A 9,087-nucleotide genomic window follows, 5' to 3' on the forward strand; every position below is an offset into this window, starting at 1 on the left:
GTATAGACAGAACTGTTTTGAAGGAAATTAATTAACAACTAGAAGAAATGAGAAGAGAAAAATTGAGTTAAGTGGACTTTCAATATATATTCTATCAGGAGCTGAAAATTTGAGTTGGAAACAGGAGTGGTGTAGTGTTGGTTGGTGCTTTCATTGATTAGTAGGATATTAGCCTTGATATTGTGGATGGTCAGGTACATCTCAGACGTGGGTTTTGAGATTGTCCTGTATTCAGTTCAGTTATGTTGACATAAAGATAATAATGGACTGTGGTTTGACGGTCCTTGGCATATTTCTTTAATTTGTACTAGTTTTACCTGCATGTTGGTTTCATTATGGTGGAACACAGATCTGAAATATGTTAATCTTTTATGGAGTATGTGTTGTATACTTAACTGCTATACAGCCATCACATTTGTCAATGGACTTGTATCTTAATATTGTTATCCAGGCTTTTTGTTACTATACAGAGAAAGGAAAGGCCAAGACCCTTGTAAATCTACAACAATTTGGAACAGACAATAAACTGTTTTTTGGAAGCTGGATTCTTTTGTGGGTTTTCCTGTATTAAGCTGTCTCTAGAACAGCTCATACAGAATTCAGCAGTTCACATCCTTGCAAGACAGTCAGTTGTCTCAACACATCATTCATCTTTTGCAAATATTATGGTAGCTTCCCATAAACTTCTGCATCAAATTTAAAGATTTACTGCTTAAATAAAAGGGTGTACCTATGACATTTTCTGAGCTTGTCTCCTTTGCTGCTGCCTGAGTTGTGAAGTGCTACGCTACATGTCGCGTTATGACCTATCACTAGGTGCCATGGGGCATTCTAATTAGACTCCTGGCTGTAGAGCCTACTTTTCATCTGAGATCCTTGGTTTGTTGCAACATATCAACCTAAATTGATGCAACAGAAGTTTATGGCTGCTTTTACCTGTCCCTGGATTATCAATAATATAGGCCAGTTGTATTGCATTGCTTTGCTTTGGCAACCCTTTGGTGATGAATGCTGTATAAAGAATTTTCTCTGTATGGTTGTATATCTGGTGTGCACCCATAACTAGGAGTGGGTAGATTGGTGCGTACTCATCACGCTTATCCATGTTGTCATGGCTCCATTTTCATTTTCTTTGTTTTAGTATGGAGCACAAGACTGCTCCCCGATATGGAAGTATCTTGTTGTGGAATGGTTTCGTTTGCAGCATGCTGTGGCTGGTTGACCTTTCTACACCCTGCATTTTTTCCAAACCTCCCCCCTCCTAAACAATACATTGTTTCTTTATACATTCATGAAACTAAAGATTTGTAAGATGGAAAAGAAGACTGTGTAGAGCAGTGGTCAGCAGCCTTTAAAGGCTGCAGGCCAGAGTGACAAGGTAAAAAAGTTAGTGGGGGCTAGGACCCCACCACCACAACTGCTTTTCCTTACAGCAACCAGGAAAAGGCCCTGCAGCTCCCACGCTAGCAACAGAAAACAACTACTACCAAAGCCCCCTGCCCTTAAATGCCACCAAAGCCCCATGTTTGTGGGCTGGATCAAATGGCTCTGTGGGCTGGCTCCAGCACACAGGCTGTAGGTTACTGGCCCCTGGTGTAGAAGTTGACAGTGCTGGTCTGAATACTGTACGATTTTCCAAACTGCCCAATATTGCTTCATAAATTCCATAACAACAGCAGAAATGTTTACAGGAAGCTATTGGAAGGGTAGCTAAAGGAGGGAGGCCTGTATGCACCTACTTTACTGATTATTTTATTCATTCCGGGGTGGGGAACTATGCTATAAGCCCCTATGGTCAAAGTGTTACTTGTTGCTTCATGTATAAATTTCTCCCTGTGTGTAGGTGGCACAGGTCACATGCTGTTTATTTTGAAACAGTTCTCCCCTTTTCTAGCTATTTGCATGCACCCTGTATTTTATTCATAGCTTCCCCTCCCTGCCCGCTGAATTGGTGCCCATTGCAAGGACATACAAGGAGTGGATCATGGCTGTGCTCTGAGCCCCGGCCCTGCGCTGTCACCACCCTGTGGTCCCAGTCACCGTGCCAACCCTATCCACCTGTCTTGCTTCCTACATGCTGTTCCTTGCCTGTGGTCACATCCCTCTGCCCAGCCAAGCGCACTCTGCTTGTATGGTTCCCGGGCCAGTCTCTGGTGACCCTGCCCACTCCATCCAGCACTCCCAGCGGTGGGTGCGAGGCAGATGGGCTAGAGTGCCTGGGCAGCAGGGCCAGGTCCAGCAGTGGCAGTGGAGACAGAAGGAACTGCTGGTGTGGGGGCTGCCAGGAAGCATGTTCAGCTGCCACGCTGCCCCAGCCCCACTGTGCACTTGGGGGCGGCGGGACCAGCTGCACGTCATGGCTGTACCTAGGTCGGACAGAGCCGAGGGACCCACTGTGGGCTGGATAAAATCCCTTGGAAGGCTGGATCTGACCAGCTGGCCATATTTTGCCTACCTCTGTTCTAGGCAGCTAACAGGATAAACCACAAGTAGTGTTATAGTAAGTAACTGAATATACTAATAAGCTTAAGGTAGAATTTGAAATTAACCCATAGGAAGTGGCCACCCCAAAATAACTATGTTCTAAAATGCTCAGTCAAAAAAGGGGATGCTCCCCACTATAAATATGCACAAAGTGATATGGGTATTACTTTGTGGGTATTACTTGGAGGATTAGGCCAAAAGGGATCTCATGAGGTTCAACAAGGACAAGTGCAAAGTCCTGCACTTAGGATGGAACAATCCCATAGACCAGTACAGGCTGGCGGCTGACTTAGCGGGCAGCAGCTCTGCAGAAAAGGACCTGGGGGTTACAGTGGACAAGAAGGTGAATATGAGCCAACAATGTGACCTAGTTGCCAAGGTTAATGGTATGCTGGGCTGCATTGGTAGGTGTGTTGCCAGTAGGTCAAGGGAAGTGATTATTCCCCTCTATTTAGCACTGGTGAGGCCACATCTGGAGTACTATGTTCAGTTTTGGGCCCCTCACTACAGAAAGGATGTGGACAAATTGGAGAGGGTCCAGCAAAGGGAAACAAAAGTGGTGAGGGACATGACTTCTGAGGAGGTTCTGAAGGAACTGGGCTTATTTAGCCTAGACAAGACAAGACTGAGAGGGGGTTTAATAGCAGTCTTCAACTACCTGAAGGGGGATTTGAAAAAGGATGGAGCTATTCTCAGTGGTGGAAGATGATAGAACAAGGAGCAACAGTCTCTAGTTGCAGAAGGGAAGGTTAGGTTGGATATTAGCAAGAATTTTCTCACTGAGGGTAGTAAAGCACATGTGGAATCAGAAAAAATAAATGCCTTAAACTTTGATCATTTGAGTTATAAGATGACATAACCGCTTTGTGGAGAATTGCTGGCTCTGTACAGTAGAACAGATAAGGGAAAGTGTTTGTTCTTTGTAACTCCTCTGCAACTGCTTTGCTCACCGCGGCCTTGAAGATAGCAAAAAGTATGTACGACTCTGATTTCCAGGTGCAGGCAGGGAGTGGTATTTCTCCCTTGTCTCCTCCCTAGGTCTTCTCATCCTGATAACAGCAAAGAAGTAATGAAGTAATGTTTATAGCTGCTTTTCTAGCTAATTTCACTATATGATCACGTGAGTTGTAAGCGACTGTTAAAAAGTAAAAAGTTAAAAAGTTAAAAAGCCTCCTGATTTTGCTCTTGGGGGGGGATCCCCTTCCAAGTGCTTGGGAGATCCATGTCACTTTGGAGTCCCCCCTACAGATGTAGTTTCTTTTGAATAAAAGCTTCTGCTGACCTGACCCAAAAGTATGCTGTGTGTGTTTCCACGACACACAGGAACAGTTTACCCAGAGAGGCTGTGGAATCTCCATCCTTGGAAGTTTTTTAGACCCAGCTAGCCTTGGCTGGGATGATCTAATTGGGGATGGTCCTGCTTTGAGCAGGGGTGGGGGGGAACTAGATGGCCCCCTGAGGTCCCTTCCAACCATAATTTTCTATGCTTCTATAATTCTGTAACACCCTATAAATTATGCTTTCCATCACAGGGCTATCTGGGAAGAAAAGAACTTCAGAATAGTGACACTCTTACCTCCCTTGCTTTGGGTCCCTTTCACAGGAGTGAGTAATGTGAGCACTGGTCATTTTGTATTGCTGTCCTCTCCTTTGATCACACTTGTATTGATTCACTTAGGCTTGGAAGTAAAACCATCTTGTGTGCACATATTGGGGGGCCTCAATCCAAAAATAATGCTTACTGCAGCTGCCAACTAGTGATTCCATCAGGTAACCATATACTAAATAACTGACATTAACAGTCCAGATTACAGATTATAGGCTGGATCGCCACAACAAGCCCAGATTTGGTGTAATTTGTCAGTAGCATCTTTTATTTCTGCAGATGAGGGATGTCTCAGTTGGGAATGGACAGTATTTCACTGTGGAATCATGAATAGCCAAAGTTATGCTTATTCTGACAGATCTGGCCATAGGGAAGCAGGCCTTCATTTTCAGTTACAGTAAGGTTATCCCAATTGTGATGAATATCATAAGGGTGGCCTTTGTAAGCAGAAGGAGCTGTGAAAGCAATACTATTTCTATAGGCCCATGACTTAATACCTAGAAAACTTAACATGCTAGGCCTGAATAGGCTCTTGGAAGGGAGAGGAGAGCTAGGGCTACTTAAACTTTGTTCCTTTGGGGGGTACTGGGTTGCTATTTTCAGAGCATTAATTATTTTAGGGAGAAACAGAGAGAGTCTTGTGGATCAACTAGAGCCCACTCTGCAGTCTAGCTGTGACCTCTGCTTGGCACAGGTTGCAAATGTATAGTGCTTTGTTTTCCCTAATCCTAATTAGAGAACAGTATTTTTGGCACCAGGGTATTTTATCAGACCCTCAAGTGGAAGGTATTAGAGAAGTGCAAAATGTAACTGCAACTTTGACATACGGACTAAAATCCAAACCCCTCTGTCTTCCTTTGGGTTCACAGCCAATTCGGCACCTTGAGCTCTGTCTCCAGTGGGCTGAATTCAAACATCGCTGAACTTGGCAAAGTTCGGATCAGGATTTTATACCCCCATTTGGGGAGAACTAGCTCCCAATTCTGGCTCTAGCTATTTTTCTTTTGTAAAAACAAAAATGTGCTTTAAAATAAGTGATTTTTTTGTTTGGTCCTTGACCATAGCTACATATTTATTTAAGTCTTTACTTCCTGTATTACAAGTAAAATAAACATCCCAAATATCCGAATCCTCCTGCTGCTTAAATGAAAAATCATGTAGCAATTTCCAGGGTTGAAAATATGGACATTAGCAGCCTAACATGAGACTCCCCTTCTCCCCCCCGACTGCCCCAGAAATGTTGTCAAAAGACATTGTCAAGAGATTGGGAATCCAGCAGCCTGTATCAGGTCTCCAGAGGTCAGGCTTTCATGCCTTTGTGTGTGTTTGTATTTCTGTCTCCCTCTCTGTCTCCATGTGTATTTTGTCTCCTCCTCCTTCTGTGTACGTCTCTTCCTCTGCATCTCCTGTTTTATTCTTTCTTCCTTCCCTGGGATTAATTTCCAAAAGGTCCAGGCACTTTGCAGAACTGTCCTTGTTCCTCTTGCATTTGCCAAATCAAGGGTATCTCTGCCTAAGGCTGGAGAGATGCTGTTACTCCTGGTGATATGATTGCATAGCAACACAGCAGCACGGGGTGCTGGAGGAGGAGAGACAGTGAGAGCGTGCACACAGCAGCTCTGAGCCTCAGCATGCATCCCTGTCACAGGGACTTCTTTGCTGATTCACAGAGGCAACCCCAATCCTTACCTCTGAAGCCCAGCTGCTGCTTGCATTTCAGACCTGGAGGAATCAGAAGGTAGGCCACATATAAACTGCTTCCCAACCAGATCCTGGCTCTGCAGGGAAAGGGAAAAATAGCAAGGGAGGGCTAGCCTCTGAGATGTGCTGTGAGAGTGTGTGTCTGTGTCTGTTCATGGTAACACCGTTCATATAGTCCATATATGTGCATGTGGGGAAACTTGCATTGAAAAGAAGAGGGGAGGGGAAAGGATGTGGGGAGAGCAGGGGAAAGAGCCAAGACTTTGATTCTACAGGGAATGGTAGGTGGATGCCTATTCATGAGACAAGCAGTGGTACCAAAAATCACAGTTGAACCAAAGACAGTGATTTTTTTTTTTTAATTAGAGGCTTATTTACCCAGGTAGATATGCTTTAGTGAGATGAAGGGCTGCTTGGAGCAAGGTACAGTGGCCTTCTAGCCTTCTCCTTACAATATTGGCCTGGAGGGCAAAGCAGAGTCTGAAGTATGTCTCAAGTAGAAAGCTGAGATCAGACTAAAAGCAAAATACCATAGCCCCAGCTCTGGCCTTTCATTCACTTCCTTGTTCAGTCTACAATGTTTCCATTTTTCCATTCTCTCCCCTCCCCCAACCCTTTTACTTTATTTCTCCTCCACTGAGACCTCATAATACAATTAGTACCATTCTGCTCATGGAGGACTAGCCAAGATTATTTCCAGAACCCATCACCTCTGCTTCAGAAGCATGTGGAGAAAGACCTAGGATACTTCTTTCCAAAGCTGAGACCTTTGACTTGACTTCCTTCCCTGACTTGGCAGCCTAGGCAACAAAAGAGTAAGACTGGGAGCTGTCTGGCACTGGTAATATCACTAGTCTCTCAAATGAGTCCCTATTTCTAATATCTCCCAAAGCAGCTTTCTCTTGTTCCCATGGCCAGGCAAGCATGTAGCTCTGGCAGTGGGTTTACTAATGCAGGGTATTGCTCTGGCCTCTTTGTCAAGAAGCATGCTCAGTGCTGCCAGAAAGGGGTAAACACGTTGATTTGCCCTCAGGTTTTTCCATGTTGTGTTTGCTGTCTAGGAACACAATGCTCAGCGCCTTGCTTGTGTTTCTTAAATCACATCAGGTCTTTAGACTTCCATGTTCCCCTAGACAAGATAGAGGCCTTCACTTTGTGCTTTCCTTTGCTTGTTCTGGCTCCTGAGCTGCCAGAGTATGTTCTCTGTGGAGTCTTTAGTATAAAATTTCTGTGTTGCCTGGAAAGTGAGGGTTTACCTTTCCCTATATGCAGAGGATGGGGCTTGAGGTGCTTGCTAGTTTCCAGTACTCGTATGCAGTGCCACGAGGATTTCCATTCCCTGGCAGACTTGTTGCATGTGTATGTCTGCCATGTCCTGGGGTTCCCATTTTGCATGGGTGCATGTTGACATCTAACAGTTCCCAGTGGTGCATATTCCCATTTCCGGTGGTTTGTGCCAACACCCTCAGGTCCCTGGAGATAGCAAGCATGTGATTGGTCCAATAGGAAAGAGCCAAGTGCCCTAAAGTGCACATAATATTGAAATGTTCCTTTTCTAGTGACGTGTACACTGATGCTTCAAGGCATTGCTCACCATAATATAACACTGTGTCCAGGTTTTCTTTGTTAATCAAAAGTGAGAGTAGGGCCTCCTTTCTCCAGGTTGCTGTCTGGAACGTATAAACCAGATATACTGAATGCTGCATAAAATAGACCTGACTGACCATGAATGCTGATCAATTCAAACGCCTCTTTAAAAATAGGTTAACATGATCAACAGGTTAAATAACTAGGTTAAAATAGAATGGAAGGCTCAAGTTAAAAAAAATGCCCAGCAGATTTTAGACTGATATTTTGAAGGATGCATGCAAGACCTCTTTCAAGCTGGGTGCCAGTGATAAAAGCATGAAAGCAGACTTGTAAATCATGTGTAATGAGACATGCAGAGGAGAAGGAATCCACTTTTCAAACAGCTTTATTTCCATAGGTGTATAAAGACCAAGCTGAGTGCTGATGAGTTGAATGAAAACTGATCAGTCCCCTTACCTTTACCACGTCCTTTAATACAAGAACAAGGTAACATTTATACATCCTAGGGAAGGAAAAGATGATACTACTTTGTGCAGCAGATAGTCTGCCTACAAAATTAATTGCTTTCCAAGGTCAGAAAGTTGAATGCTGTTACTAGATGTTTAAAAGGGCGGAGTGGTTTGGGGCCAGACTACTTGGTGCCCAAAACCATATGTTAAACTTACATTGAGAATGAAATATTAAGTGTGCAGGAGGCCAGAATGTAGAAAAATCTTCATTTGATTATGTTGTGTGGTAGTGCATTCCAGAGGTTTTTGAACAATGTTCCCTGTGACTCCACAAAAAGATAGGAGGTAACGGTGTTGTCCCCAACAGACAGTGTGAGTTTGTGCCCGGTGCGCTATTGCCAATGAACGCACAGGGGTGGAGGATCCAACTTAATCTTTATTGTTTCCAGTCTGCGCAGAGAGGGGCGCTGGGCAATCGTTTGCAAAGCAAGCACCACCGGTTTCTACCTTTGGGTACCTTTTATACATATGTTTGCAAGTGTATCGCTCAGTGATTGGTTAAAAGCCACTGACATAAGACGTTCTCTACTGAGCATGTCTTTATACCTATGTTTTAGCCATGTATTTCATTTACATACATATATGTTTCATTAACATACTTTTGCCCTGCCCAGGGGTGTGATTTTTAGCATTATAATGAGACCTTTTTCTGAACTTCTTGCTATCTTACAAGTGTCAGGGAGACACTATCCTGCTGGTGTTAGGGAGGCATTCCAGGAATCCTCCGCATCCCACACGCTGTGCTCTGCAAGCATCTCTTAACACACACATGCCACACCCCTCCCAGCATCAGTAAGTTGCCTTAAGTATTCAGTTAGATATAGTTTGCAAAAGCTAGATATACCATAAAAAAGATTACATAAAAAGATTACATCAAATCCCCGCTTCGAGGCTATGACCCTATGAAATGGGACCATAGTCCTCGATCATTCCTTTCAGCCTCAAAAACCGTTTTGCGTCCTCTCAGTTCTTCTGGATTGGATCCATGACCGAAGGTTTCATGAACATCACTCGGTTGACAGGGGTAGGTATCAACTTCTTGAGTGTGTCACAGCATATAGGTACGCACTGTACCCCACAACAAATCATTAAGAAAATACATATACCTGCTACAATTAAAAGGAACATCTGCTTCAACCATGAAAAATTAGGAAGCCAAGAAGTAAGCCACGAAAAATCAAACCCATCATCTTGTTT

At 43.9% G+C, this 9,087-nt stretch overlaps 1 protein-coding gene across 5 annotated transcripts in view; it reads left to right on the forward strand.

The window, feature by feature from the left end:
* DRP2 (dystrophin related protein 2) overlaps positions 1 to 9,087 on the forward strand; it is a 57,641-nt gene that overhangs the window by 1,962 nt on the left and 46,592 nt on the right. The window contains exon 1 of one of the 5 annotated variants that reach the window (XM_014521246.1): positions 8 to 66. The exons of 3 other annotated variants lie outside the window; for them this stretch is intronic. The gene's annotated coding sequence lies outside the window, so the exon portion shown is untranslated. Of the gene's footprint in view, positions 1 to 7; positions 67 to 5,762; positions 5,829 to 9,087 lie in introns of those variants that run through there. One more of the 5 variants, XM_014521245.1, reaches the window with a different exon arrangement.

The sequence above is a fragment of the Alligator sinensis genome, unplaced genomic scaffold (assembly GCF_000455745.1).
Source record: "Alligator sinensis unplaced genomic scaffold, ASM45574v1 scaffold387_1, whole genome shotgun sequence".
Taxonomy (NCBI): Eukaryota; Metazoa; Chordata; order Crocodylia; family Alligatoridae; genus Alligator; species Alligator sinensis.